The sequence below is a fragment of the Solanum tuberosum genome, unplaced genomic scaffold, assembly GCF_000226075.1.
Source record: "Solanum tuberosum cultivar DM 1-3 516 R44 unplaced genomic scaffold, SolTub_3.0 scf00013, whole genome shotgun sequence".
In the NCBI taxonomy this organism is placed as follows: domain Eukaryota; kingdom Viridiplantae; phylum Streptophyta; class Magnoliopsida; order Solanales; family Solanaceae; genus Solanum; species Solanum tuberosum.
The window spans coordinates 942,294-957,590 of record NW_006238940.1 but is presented as its reverse complement, the minus strand read 5'-3'; the positions used below and the strand labels follow the sequence as shown (position 1 = coordinate 957,590).

Sequence of the window (15,297 nt, the reverse complement as noted above, 5' to 3'; positions counted from 1 at the left end):
AACACTCAGCCAATTTTTACAGCAGCCTAAGAGGACACACTGGGAAGCAGCAATAAGGGTGATGAAGTATGTAAAGAGGGAACCAGGACTTGGAATACTATTAAGTAGCAAACAGTCAAACAATCTAAGTGTCTATTGTGATGCAGATTGGGCAGCATGCCCTAATACAAGAAGATCAGTGTCAAGTTTTCTAGTTAAACATGGTGAAACATTGTTGTCATGGAAATCAAAGAAGCAGAGTGTGGTATCTAGAAGCTCAGCTGAATCTGAGTATAGAAGCATGGTTAATGCAGTTTCAGAGTTAGTATGGATTATTGCAATGTTGAAAGAACTGGGGAATGAAGTAGAACAACCAGCTATAGTGTACAGTGATAGCAGGGCAGCTTTGCAAATAGCAGCTAATCCGGTGTTTCATGAGAGAACAAAACATATAGAAATTGATTGTCATTTTATCAGATAGAAGATACAGGCAGGGATTATGAAGACTGAACATGTAAGCTCTAAGGAGCAACTTGCAGACATATTAACCAAAGGACTATCCAGATTGCAACATGAGTTTTTAGTAGGCAAGCTTGGTGTGTTGATAGGGGTTACTTGATGTAATACATAAGGACAATTAATGGTAGTTAAGGGATTAGCCAAGTTAGTTATGAAAGATGTTAATTCTTCTGTTAGTCGGTTAGGAGTCAGTATGTGTGCATATATAAGCACTGTTCCATTGTAAATGTACAGTTGAGTTTTTCTGCATTACTACTGAAATAATATTCTTCTTCTTCTTCAATGTCTCTCTGATTAGCTCATCTATGGTATGCTAGGATTGTGTAGTTGTTCATAATTCAACATTAAACACTTATATTGTTCAAAACATATATCTATTAAACACAAAACGCTGATGTGGCAACTTAAGTGTACCTTACTTGACATTAGGCGCGTGAACAGGTTCCAAATATCATTTTATTTTTATTTATTTTCTAAGAACTTGTACCTTTTTTTGTTTTATTGACATTTGGCATTAAAATAATTAAAATTATTTTTTATTTAAAATTAATTTCTTGGTAAACCCAAGAAATCAACCCCGCCCTCTTTTTCAGCCATCGTCTTCTTCGTCCATACTCTCTGTTTTTTTTTAAAACTTTGTTATTTCATTTATTTTCATTCTTTATGCAATTTGAATCTACTAATTAATTTGATTTTGCAATAAGAAAGAAGATTTTCAGGCATTGAAGTATTTAAGAAAGTTAGTCAGACTCTGTTCATCTATATTTCTAGCCACTTTGAACCGACATCATCACACAAATTAAAATATAAGTTAATTAAGCTTATTGACAATGATATCTTAAAATTTCATAGAATTAATTTGAGTATTCTCGATTTCTTATCGCCGTTAATTTCAAAATGATTCACATTGATTTATGATTCATTGGCATCTCAAAAATCATTTTGCTAAGCAACGGATTATTCACGAATAGATTTAATCCCCATAATTTATAGGAATAATAAGAAGAAAAACAAAAAGTAATCTGCCAAAGGAGTTGAGAACGGCGAGTGCCTAAGAAAGAAGAACGGGCAAAAGTTTTAGTAGGTGCGGTTGTAATATTTAGGGTTGAAAACAGTACTTATTTTTTTATCTTTCAAAATTATAAAATAATTTTTTATAGTTAGATTGGGCAATAGGCCATGGGCAAGGTGTCATAATTTTATTCTTAACTATTTTAAGCTACGGCGTGTGTGTTACACGCACGGGGTTTTATGTATTGATTATCATTTAGTGTCTAATAAATATATATTTGTTAATATTAAAGTGTCTAATAGGTACTAGCCTTAGTAGAGGTGTCTAAGTGAATTATGCGGACAACTTTAAGGGGCCATGAATGACTTAAGCCTTAATTTTAAGAAAAAATGTTACATCAAATGGTCATTCATTCAATATAATGAAACTACTGTCTAGTGAAGTAATTCATTTTACCTACAAAGTAACAACTGATAAAAAGCCACTTGAACGATAGAATAGTTTGCAATTTGTACCATTAATATACGTGCTTTTTTTTTTATTCTTTCTAATGCTTTGCACCTTAGATTCTCCTTTATTCTTCTTTATAAATTATAACTAATTTTATTTTTTATAATAAATTGTGAACTATGATCTTTAACCATAAAAATATTACACCTACAAAGCATACAAAGGAAGCAACCACCATCTAGGAAAGGTGCTAGTTTCTTGAGCCTCCAACAAAAACCAAGAAAACTACTCAGCAAACATAAACAAATTGCTATAACCTTTTTATTTTACTGTATTTAAAATTCAAAAAGCTTGACTAATTAATTAACGGGGGGAGTCAAAATTGAGTGTGATGTGTGAACAACAACCATCATGTTCCCCTACCCTCTTATTTCCTTGCTTCTTTGGCCGATCTCTACCCAATTCGGGTGGCCGGACATTAAACCACTGACGTGTGCTCAATGGAATAGTAGAGAGCGTAGTTAATTTGAGAAATTGTTAAGTGGTAAAGTGAAAAGTGATGCCAAATTTAGATGACACTTATTAAGTATTTGACCTATTTTATATTAAAATCTTATAAACTTAGATGTCATTTTGCCATAGTTTGACGCCTAAAAGCATAACCAAAACTGTATCATTTTGCCATAGCGCATAGTATCCGCACCTTTTGTCGAGTATTATTATTTTTAATTTTATCTAATTTTGTATGACCTAACATCCACGTTTCCGCTACAATTATCTTATGAATATGTTAAACTTTAGAAACCCAGCATTTACTTCTAAATACCATTGCTGGGTTAACAATTGTCCTATAGACAATTGACTTAACTTTCAATTTGATAAACTACCGTACATTCTCCTGTGATTTAATTTTCTAAATTAGAGTGGCATTAATTTGTTTTCAATGTAACTAAACAGTATAAATAAAAGTAATACAGTGAAAAGCGTAGCAACACCAATATCTTCACATGACATGTGTCTCTTACATAATCCTGTAATACATTTTTACTTACTAACCTCCATCATTTCAACGAGTGAATATTGCTCCTCTCAGTGTTTTATTTAGTGCTAAACATTCTTATAAACCCCAAAACCAAATTATAGCATGTAAGTCCTTTAGCTGACAATAACTTCTAATTATAATATATCAAGAGCTTCTCTGTAGGGATATTGGGTATAAAGAGAGCCTCTGCCGTGAGATCTCGAGAACATTTCAAAACAGAACATGAAGAGATTCAACAAAGAAAAGAAGAGACCCAAACAAGCAAGAGTAACTGTCTATGAAACCCCTGAGGATTCTAGTTACAAAGTAAATTCAATAACATAAAGGATCTTCTGTTGGGAAATTGCATCCTGGTCCTGAGTGAACGGCAGTGTATAATGCATGGACATCAAATTGCTTGCCACACAAGCCATAATAACATTTCAATCCTTTTATAAGAGTTATGTCCTGACCATCTTGTTGGTATTTCAACTATTCCACCCGGTTCTGCTACCTCCTACCAGCACAATTATATGGACCTGCTGCAAACAAAGATTTAGCCAGATGGGAAGGTAACACCTTGTCTCTGCGGAGTTTGAACCCTTCCAACCTTTGGGTTTAGAATCTCTCCTTTTGCAAATGAACAAAGTAAAGGTTATAACACTCAGTTCAGGGTTATAACCTCATAAATGTGCAGTTAGAATATATCTTTCTATTCACAAAGTAAATGAACATATTCATAGGAATGGATAGTCAATTCCCAGGATTCCAGAGGGAGGTTGTCTATTTTTAGAAGTACTCCCTCCGTCCCAATGTATATGATTTAGTTTAACTGGCACGGAGTTTAAGAAGAAAGATAAGACCTTTAAAACTTGTGGTCTAAAATAAGTCAGATGTTTGTGTGACTATAAATCATTTTATCAAGGCTAAAATGAACATTTAAAGTCAAATTGTTACTCCCTCTATCCCAATTTATGAAACATTGCGACTCATTTTCTTCTTTAGTAAATCCAAAAAAGAATGACAGATTTATATATTTAGTAACAATTTAACTTTAAAATATCCATTTTACCCTTAGTAAAATGACTAATAACCACACAAACATTTATGACTTACTTTAGACCACAAGTTTCAAAAGTCTTTCTATCAAACTACATCACATAAATTGAGAAGGAGGGAGTACTAAACATAGAATTGTGTCAATTCTTTTTGAGACGGATTAAAGAAGAAAGTGAGTCATATAAAGTGGAGCAGATGGAGTAGTACCTTTTGAGTGGCAGTTCAAAACATAAAACAATGTCATTAGCAAATACAACACACTCAAGTTCAGTGTTATAAACCCTAAATGTGTGTTGTATTTCTGATCTCCTTTTTTTGTCTAGTAACCAAGAAATCCCCAAGGGCTAGGAGCGCACGGTTCAAACCCCAATGGTAATAGGCCAGTTCACCCTCTACTCCAATTCAAGACCAGGGTTATATTTGTGGTAGGTTTCAAACGCGTGAGTACTGAGTGCGTCTAGCATAGGGGTAGAAAAATCAAACTCAATTAAGTTTGGCGGGTTATTGATCTGCCCATTTATTAGCTCAACCAATTTCATATGTAGCCCAAATTAACTCATGAGAAATTTTGCCAATTTTTTGTAAAGATCTTTTAAATTTTGATGTCATATATAGCCATAATAAATTACTTTTTCTTATTAGATACTAAAAAGTTTTAAAAGAACAAATAAAACAATTAAAACTTAGTAAAGATTGGGCGGGTCGGATTATGACTCATTACCTGACCCATTTTAACCCAAGCAAATTTTTTGCTTGGTTGGGTTGGGTCTTGACCCGTTTTGACCGCCTCAAATTTAACCTAACCCGTCCAATTGTCATCCCTAATCTAACACACACAGCATGCTGCACTCTTACAACTAGACCAAAGTCCTGGGGATAATTGTAAGTAGCAGCGTCAAGTTGTGCCAGTGCAGACAATTATTTGGGTGACTGTACCGTGTCACATAACACCCTTCACTTTAGTTTCTTGAGGAAGCCCACAAATACCAAGGAATTTGATTCTGCTATATCAGTTAACAAGGAGAGTCACATGTAGATATCAGATATCTGAATGTCTATAATCAACCTGAATGAAGTAGCCTAACTTATCTAACCCAGTCATGTATACCATAATTTATCTGGACACAACAAATTCTGCAATTGTTGGTCATCCTTTCCCCCATAAAGTTCGAAGATGGGTGATGCGCATAGCCTTAGTCATCTGACATCAAACTTTTCTGATATCAATAGATGAGAAATTGCTTTTAATGTCTACACTTATCTTAGCATTTTGAATACAACCAACCTGTAAAAACTTGCATCCCAGCTTTAGTCCAATTTGGGAGGAGAATCTTGATGATGATTACAGAAAAGGCAGTAAAAGGGAATGTTCATTACCTATGAGAAAAAGTTTCATGAAAGAAATACACATGGGCCTTCCATTCAAAAATATATAGCAACTCCTAATATAATATATTTTTGAAAGAAAAGACCATGCATATTGCTATCATGAAAATTATACTTTTTCTAACATAGGCAAGCAAGCATTTGCTCAAGATTCACACTCCCAAAACCAAAATTGGTCTTGCAATTATTCTTCACGTTGGGGTGGTAGTCTTTGAATACAAGATAATCATTTTTGTGTCATATCAGATGGATAAGGAACAAAACAAAAATTTATAGGCACCATGCAACGTTGACCTTCCTTTCATGTTTGGACGACACAGCCAATTCTAGTTATTATTCATCTAATTTCTGCATTGCAAACTTCATTCACCAGAATATTTTCTGAACCAGTATATATGAGACACCCTATCTAATATTTATCAATTACTTCTACAAAATCACCAATTACCAATGGAGACGAGAAAATATAGCTTATATGTATGCTACTTTAAGGTAGCAGCTTTGCCAGACAACTGAAGCCCGAGAAAAAGGTAATATGAATTTATTCTACCTACACCAAAGTGTGAAGAGGAAACACTTGAAACCCTAAACTGACAACTTCATCACTCAACTAGACCATCACCTCAGCTTATGCATATTTACCCTAAGTGATCCTAAAGAGTAAAGTTTGGGTGCAAATTCAAGCTCAAGTTTTATCTACACTTGTTTAGTTCAAGCCTATTGGGCATTTAAAGTAATTCTCAAAATTTACTGGAGTTCTTAAAGTAATCCTCTCTAACATACTTCTTTTTGGGATAACCGAGAATCTCCCCCGTGAGTTAGCTGGCCAAACCCCAGTTGGCCAACAGGTTTGAAACTCGGTAGAGTATGAGCCCATCACTCCAATCTCAAATACCACGCTTCGTGCCAGTGGCAGGAAGTGAACTCGTGATGTGCTCCCAATCAACATATACCAAGCCATGCCTTTTAGTCTTGTGGTGATAAACTTGCCATTTGGAAAGTTGGAATTAAAGAGTTTCTAAAAGGGAAAGATGTATTCTTTTTTAAACGGACTCAAAAGAAAAGTAGGACAAATAAATTGAAACAGAGGGAGTATAAAACAAAGATATTTACTATTTATTTTTTGATAAAGCAAAGACACTTACAATTTGCTTAGGTTACCATACTTTTATATGAAAATGCTATGAGAAAGGGAGTATCAACAGCATGATTAGAGTGAAACCAGCACCAATCAAAGTTTATATGTTTATGAGATAGCCAACACCAGAGGCAACTAAGAAAGTTCCCCAAACAATATGCCCATCTTTTTTCTTCAAACATGTGCTTGGCAAGGATTGACAATAAAAGAAAAGGGAGACCACCTCTTGAATTGCTATGTGAAACTATAATTATTATACAATGCAAACTTGAAATGTGTTTGGGAAGGATTGACAATAAAAGAAAAGGGAGAAACCACCTCTTGGAACTTATAAATAAATTGTTATGCAATGAAAACTTGACATGTGCTTGGATTATTACCTCTCTCAAAAACAAAGCTTGACATGTTCCTGGGAAAGATTGACAATAAAAGAAAATGGAGAAACCACCTCTTTAATCACCATATGAAACTCATAAAGTATTATGCAATGAAAACTTGACATGTGCTTGGATTATTACCTCTCTCAAAAACAAGCTTGACATGTTCCTGGGAAAGATTGACAATAAAAGAAAATGGAGAAACCACCTCTTTAATCACCATATGAAACTCATAAAGTATTATGCAATGAAAACTTGACATGTGCTTGGATTATTACCTTTCTCAAAAACAAAGCTTGACATGTTCTTGGGAAGAATTGATAATAAAAGAAAACAGAGAAACCACCTCTTTAATCGCCATATGAAACTTATAAAGTATTATACAATTAAAACTTTGTTGGAAATCCTTTTGAGATACTAGAATCATTTTTCCAACAAACTTGACATGTGTTTGGATTGTTACATTTCTCAAAAGCAAAGCTTGACATGTTCTTGGGAAGGATTGACAATAAAAGAAAACGGAGAAACCACCTCTTTAATTGCCATGTGAAAACAATAAATTATTATGCAAAGAAACTTGCAGGGCCCATATTCAAAAATCAAATGGCAGCAAGCACACAGAAAGGACAATTAAGTAGCAGACAAGATGTTGCTTAGTCATGAATTTCCAGATAAGTGTTACTTAATCATGAAAATATATTACCCCTGAAAATTGACATTATACACTGATATAAACTTCAAAATTAAAAAGTGCATTTGAAATAATTTCCCCAGCCGCTAAGAATGGTAAATTTTTTTATAAACAATTGAAAACTAAAACACTAAACTGAAGTAGAAAAAGAAAAATGCTAAAACTACGATAGATGTAGTAGAAAAGTTAAAGTTGAGTACTAACTTTATGTGTGAGGGAGAAGTGTCAAGCCAAACAGCCAAACAGGAGATGCTCGTAGGACTAGCTTGTTAACTCCATCAAGCATATGTTTAACCATCACCAAAATTGAAATTACATGCCTGCACATGCTCATTTTCTTTATCAACATACTTGGACCAAAGAGGCCGAATAATTGCATTATTGAGCCATGGTTTCATATTCCCATTGAAGTGGACCACAGCAGCATTGTCGATATCATCCACGTTGATGATTGGATTAAAGCGAGGGTCCAATACATGCCAAGACCTATCAAGTACCTTTGTTGTGGAGTAAAATGTGATCAAACCTGGAGGCAATGTTCCCAATTTCCATAATTTCCGATTTTCATTCTGCAAAATATTAGCAGCTATATTAGTCAGAATGAATAAACTTGTAGTTAAAGTAGTCCTGGAACAATTTACTTAAACCCAGCGACGACGAAATAGGACAATGTGGCTTTTAGCAATACAAAACCTAGAGAAATATACTTGCAGTTAAAGTAATCCTGGAACAAGTTACTTATACCCAGTTTAGAAATAGGACAATGTGACTTTTAGCAATACAAAACCTAGAGTGTAATCACACACACTATATGGAGAAGCAGAAGACATCTGCAAGCATAAATGGGGGAGATATATTTGCTTGATACAGAACACTATGACTGCAACTAAATCTAGAAACTAACATATTCAAAGAAGCTAACTGCATCTCACCATGTTCTGCCAGTAATGGTACTCTTCAGTGGACTTCTCCCTCCTCCAAGCATCTAAGTCAAAAAATTCATTCCAAAAGCCCATGCACATGCTTTGGGGTTAAACTTGTTTTTGATCAATGGATGTGAGAAATTCATGAACTGTCCATATCGATAGAATGACCCAAAGAATGTCTCTACAGCTCCCATCCATATCTATTTTCCATAGGCCTGTCAGATCTCTCTGAACAGCTACATCATCACCCAAGAATAAAATCCTGTGCAGATTGGGATACATTTCGGGCAAATAGAACATAAGGTGGTTCAATATTGACAGATATACGGGGTTCCTGAATTTCTTGGTTGCATGCATCTTTGCAGATTGAAGTTGCTTAAGTAGTTGAAGAACTTAAAATCTTCAACAACCTTCACTTCAATGTGAGCTCCACTGTAATCTTTCATCTTGAACATAACTTGCATAGCCCAAAAATTCACTTTATCAGTCACAACATGAAACACGTGCAGTGATGGATTTTTTGAATTCTGTACAGCTGAGTTCACAACAACTGAAGCAGCAAGCACATTATCAGAGAAAATTGCATAATGATAAAGCTTAGGATCCTCAAACTCCGATGGAGTAGGGTTCCCATCATCTATGTATTTCTCCGAATGTGCAATTCGTTCTTCCATTAACCTCATTGACAAACAATGCATGCTCTCTGGAATAGACTTTGCAGCTATCCAAGCACCTTGCTTCCTTGCCTGGGTTAATTGCTCCATGAGTGCAAAAACAGTGTCTTTTACCCTTGAGTTAAAAGGATCCGATTTTAAGCCTAGAATGGACCTATTATTAGATTCAACTCCGTACAAATCACCCTATTTATACAAAAATCATGGAATTAATACATAAAAAGGCACAAATAAAGGCATAGAAGATTGAACAACAAGGGATAAGACTTACTAGACGATGATGAGAAAGATTGCAGGGGGAGACGTAGAGAAAAGGGAGGGATAATAAAAGGAAAAAGGCAACCGTGACAAAAATGGTGAATACAGTGCTTGAATGGCCGATTCTCCGAATGGAGCTCTGAAGATCCATTGAAACTGGCCGGAGTTGAGCAGTTCTGAGAAGCACCGATTATATTAAACTGACAGGGAAGATGCAACAATAAGAGAGTGGATTCCGCAGCAATCGGTTCCGCAGACCACATTATTGTTATTCATTTCATTTACTTGTTAATTCTTGTGCTTAGCCACTCATTTCTAGTTTTCAACTTATCTTTTATTTTAAACTTGCTACTTATCTGTTACCACATTTGAAGTAAAAAAAAAAAAAATTACCTTTTATCTTAAATTGAGTTTGTTTGGATTGACTTAAAAGTTTGATCAAATTTACTTTAATTCATTTTTAGTTTTTGGGAGTGTTCAAAATTAAAATAAATTAAAAATGACTATAAAAAGTTAAAAAACAAAAGTAGGACTCTCATTACTTTTTATTTTTTGACTTAGATCTTGTTTGGTTTGACTTAAAAGTTGGTCGAACCTACTTTGAAGTCATTTGTAGCTTTTGGAAATGTTTGGCAAAGTCAAAAATAATTTTATTTTAAAAAAAAAAAGTTTAAAATGACTTTTAAAAAGTTAAAAACTTAAAGTGGGTCTCCCCCTACTTTTTTTTTTTCTTAAAAATTACTCTTTTTAAGTCAATCCAAACGGGCTCTTACTACTTTTATTTGTTACTACATTTGAAGTAATCTTTTTTTAGCGTATGCAATTACTTTTAAAATTTAAACATGTTAATATATTAATATGATTATAAGTCCAAGACGTTGGTACACTTGCACTCCACAAAAAGAAAAACGAAGAAAGATACAAGTAGGGTCAATACAGGGCAGCACGTACTGAGTAGATATTATTGGTCGACTCAAAATAGAAATTAATATGCATAAAGTATAACAGGAAATCAACTATAACCAGAGGCGGATCCAGGATTCGGAGGCTAGGGGTGCCATGTCTTCTAAATGGTAAACGGGTCGGTTTCTTCATTTTAGGTTATGATTCGGGTTATTTAGTTTTTTTCGATTTCTATAAATACATTGATCAAATATACATATTTAGTAAAAAAAAATTCTTTTAAATATTCTAATATTAAAGATATACACCTAAATAGTTTGTTTTTTTTTTATATTTTTTAGGAATAAGAGAGCTTATTCTCTATAACTTTGAGAAAACAAGAGATTTTTCACCTTAAAAATTCAAATTTGTAAACATCATCTATTATCATGTAGTTGAGAAAAAAAATAAAAGTTATAGCTTCAATCCAATTATCTCCACTTAGTGTGACGTTAAAGATTGAAAGAACTTTTAAATTCAAAAGTTTTAACATGATTATATACATCACTTTAAAAGCTTTTTCAAAAAAAAAACTATTTAAATATATTTTTATTAATATTCTATGTGACGTTCAAAATTTAATATTAATCTAGAATTAATATAGAATATCACACAACACTCGTATCAATTAAAGATAAGTAAATACGTAAAGAATAGAAAATAAAGGAACTAATTGAGGGGGACGAGAAACTGAAGCAACGACAAAAAAAAGAGGGAAAAAAAAAGGAAGAGCTGAAAGCCCTCGCACAAGCAAAGGGATAAAAAAATCTAGTGTGCTGTCACAGAGATTCGAACCCTCGATGCTCACTTTAAAAAATGCGCCCTTTGCTAGTTGCACCATTCAACGTATTGGTAACTGGGTGGCAAATCTACTATATATTCAACTTTTTATACTTATACACATTTATATACAAAGTTTTAACCGAGGCCACTGGGTGCCGTGGCACCCCCACCCATAAGGCTAGATCTCCCCCTGACTATAACACTTAGCCAATGGCAAACAACAAGCAACATGTACCAGTGATGACAATAATGAAGCAAGTATATAATTACTCAACACTATCAAGAACACACACGAGGACTTAGGCCTCCGCACCACACTCTTTTGGGAATGGGTCTTTGAGATTGAGTATGTTAAGCCAATTTAATATGTTTTTCTTTAATATTATCGTGCCAGAACGTGACACCCAATCTAATAATATTGTGCCGACTCGTGGCACCCGATCTAATAATATAGTTAATTCATCATTCTTTATTATCACTTTCCACTTTATTAATAATATTTCATCAAACCTTTTTTATTCAAGGCATTACTTTGATAGAGTAAGTTCAAGATTATGAATTTTGTGGTCTTTAGATTACAAATCAATCACAATAACATATAAATAATTCAAACCACAACAATTAAGTACATAGAAAATTTCATAGCATTACTCAATGACTATCAATCACTACTAAGAGACTCTCTATTACATAGAACAAACAATAACCTACCTTAATCAGAGAATCGAAGTTAAGTAAACTAATTCACCAATGTTTTTCCTTTCTTCAAAACCTCAGAACGTTCTCAATCTATCAAGTATGCATAATTTGTAAGTACTTGCGCTCAATTCTACAATCAATTTTCTAATCTTTTAACTATGCTTTGTTGCCCACATGTTCTTGTCCTTTTTTATATAGATTCAATAAAATTTAAGACCCAATGAGTCTTTTGATTAAAAAAAATCATATAAATATCATTAGAGTTATGATATTTTGAGGAATTGAGACTTAATTTAAGGTTTGAAATTTTTGCATATATTTGGATGTGAAGAGTTTTTTGATGGATAAAAGAACATTTTAAGTGTAAGAATTCTTTAGAGATATTGTTCTCTTCTTTGGCTGTCTCGAGCCGTTGGTAGCCAGAGTTCGCTGGATTTGGCTTATCACAATATTGAAAAGTGTAAGGTAAAGAGTTGTTGAAAATATCTTTGCAGACAATTGAAAGAAAGACACACAAAAATCAAAAAAGGAAAATGGAACGATCCAAGTCTTTTTCAACGAGCTCTCTTGCTGTCTAAACTCCCCCACTTCCCCGACCTTCTACAGCTCTCAAACGTCATTTCGCTTAATCTTCAAGAAATAGGTATGCTTCTTATCTTGACCATCCGATGTTTTGACTTTGTAATTAGATCTGATCTTTCCTTGAGTAACAAATCGATGGATGTTATCTTCCATTTTGAGTCAACTTGTACCTTTACAACCTACAATCAGTTAATCCTTACCCAAATCTAAGTCTAGGTGGGTTGAATCCAACCAAGGGATTAATACCACCACTTGTTCTTAAATTCGAGTAAACTTTACTGATTTTATGGATTGTGAGAGATTTTGTCAATCAATTATCTCATTAGGTTGCATAACTAGTTATGTCTATCCAATAGCACTATTATGCTCTTTGTTGGACTACGATTGTATTACTAACCCCATTAATGAATATTAGTCTTGCACTGCCTATAACGCTCTTACAGAATATGGTGTAAATTAAAACAAACTTAGATAGACACTTGAATGTGATTACCTTCTTAGTCCTGATTTTATACCACACGATACACCTCAAAGCTCTCACCAGGTGCGTGGTATATTGACCAAACAAAGTTACTTCAGACGATCTATAGGAACTGCCATATAGTGTTAATCTAACTAGCTTTAAAACTCATCTTGAATCTTTGTAGGTTAACTCACAATTTTAGTAACTTGTAGCATTAGATTGTCTGATTCTCATAATTGAAATATTCTGCTTATCTATGTTGATTATCTTTATGCCTACAATTGGAACCTCTTGAAAATTTGTAAATTCACAGTTTCTTGCAAAACAAAAAATCAGGTTAGCAAAAAAATCAGCAAGAGTATTTCCCTCTCTTAAGGAATGTTGTACTCTTACTGACATCAAATCCTTCAGCCTATTAATAGAGTTGACTTTCAAATCAACACTCCATGGTATCTCCCAATCACCATTTAGCATATGTACCAATGCCAAAGCATCAGACTCTACAATAATGTTAGTATATCCCTTCTCCCAACAATATTGCAAAGCCTCTCTAATAGCTACAACCTCATCAACTAGATTAGTAGAGTCTGGTACTTTCAATCCTCTTGCACCAATTAGTTTTTAAAGAAATTAAGAAAACTTAATTTAAAAAGACTCTAACATATTAAGTCTTTCAAAATTTAGAGAAAATGGGTAAGAGGTTCTCATTTACACTTCAAGAAGGTTTTTAAAGCATTTGAAGTGTCCGCTAATATGCGGTTATCCTACGACTTAGATTAAATATTTGACTATTTTTTGAAAAAGGATTTAACATAAAAAATAATAATTTACAATATTTGATTAGCTTTGAGAAAATAATTAAATAAATGACACATTTTATTTTATTTTATTTTTTAGAGAAAGGGGACTAAAATGAAACATTTGAATTAAAATGCAAGTGAATAGAATTTTAACAAAATTAGATTAATTAGAATTTATTTGACTCATTTTTTAAAATATGATTTAAACCAAATTGGTTAATTTAAGCATGAAAGTTTGACTAACCATTTTGAGAAAATGACTAAGTAAGTATTTTTAAATTAATTGAAAAAAAAAGGGAAAAATACATCATTACCCCATTAAACTAAGACCTGTTTTTTAAAAAGACACCTGAACTTTGCGGGGGGTCCTATTAACCCCCTCTTCTTATGTAGAATGAATTTATTATCCCATTACTTGCCTATGTGGCATGTAGAGTGTAGTTCACTCTCTGATAGCGAGTGAGCTGAGTCAAAACGTAAATATATATTTATCTAAGTATTTATTTAATTAGAAATGTTCTTTTTTTCTTTTATTTATTTTATTGTACTTTCTCCATTTTTTTTATTTTTTTTTGCTATCTTCTTCCCCAAAACTCAAAAGAATCAACTATCTCATCTCTATCTTCTTCAACTTAGAAAACCCATTTACTTCACTCAGTTTTTTTTCCTTGTCTTCTTGCTTCTCTTTGTTCCCTTTTCTTCTTTTGTCCCTTATTTGTTCAAAAATAATAATAATTGTGAACCTCCTTTGATAATATTTTTTTTTTAAAATGTAGTTCTTTAGCATCGATTCGAGAGTATTATAGTATTTCATTACCTCCATCATAATGGAGTTCCGCTGCATAATTGTTTTAATATTGGAAAGAAGATGATAGATTGAAGGTGATTATTAATTTTCAATTTATAATTTATTAGTAATTTTATTTTGATTTAATAATGATTTGATGAGATTTTAATAATGGCGTGATGAAGGCTACTCCATTGGCGGCGATGGTGGCCAAGTCGAGGACTTGCAGTGATGGCGGCTGGCTAGATGGAAGGCTGCAACAACGAAAAAGAGCGATAAAGAAAGAAGAAGTAAGAGAAAAAAAATGAAGCTAATAAATTAAGAAAACCAAAAATGAAAATAAAGATTAAAAATTAAAATTTTACACGTGTCAGATAATAATTGGTGCGTGAGCACACTTTCTTTTTTGCAATTGAGGGTGGCTGAAAAGTGGGATTTTTATAACACTTCAAAATTGTTTAAGGGGGTAATAGGACCCTCGCAAAGTTCAAGTGTCTTTTTAAAAAACAGGTCTTAATTTAATGAGGTAATTATGTATTTTCTCAAAAAAAATTAACATTTTTAAAGCTTATTTGAGAAAAATACTTTAACTTAAAACAATTTTAAAATGAGTAAAAATGTGATTAAGTGAAAAGCATTAAATAACATAACTTTTTAAGAACAAAGAGTTAACTTAATTAAAGATATAAAATAAATAAACACTAAAAATGTATTAAAAGTAAACCAACACAAAGAAAATAACTCATCTTTT

At 33.1% G+C, this 15,297-nt stretch overlaps 1 long non-coding RNA gene and 1 other non-coding gene across 2 annotated transcripts; one reads left to right on the top strand and one right to left on the bottom strand.

Annotated features, from left to right (window-relative positions):
- Window positions 1–5,446: 5,446 nt before the first annotated feature.
- On the bottom strand, window positions 5,447–5,516 carry MIR8016 (microRNA MIR8016). The gene has a single exon (NR_127177.1). It is a non-coding gene; the product is annotated as a microRNA MIR8016 (primary transcript).
- Window positions 5,517–14,539: 9,023 nt separating this feature from the next.
- Window positions 14,540–14,855, top strand: LOC107063054 (uncharacterized). Its single transcript, XR_001475038.1, has 2 exons — window positions 14,540–14,641; window positions 14,732–14,855. It is a non-coding gene; the product is annotated as an uncharacterized lncRNA (long non-coding RNA).
- The last annotated feature ends 442 nt before the right edge of the window (window positions 14,856–15,297 follow it).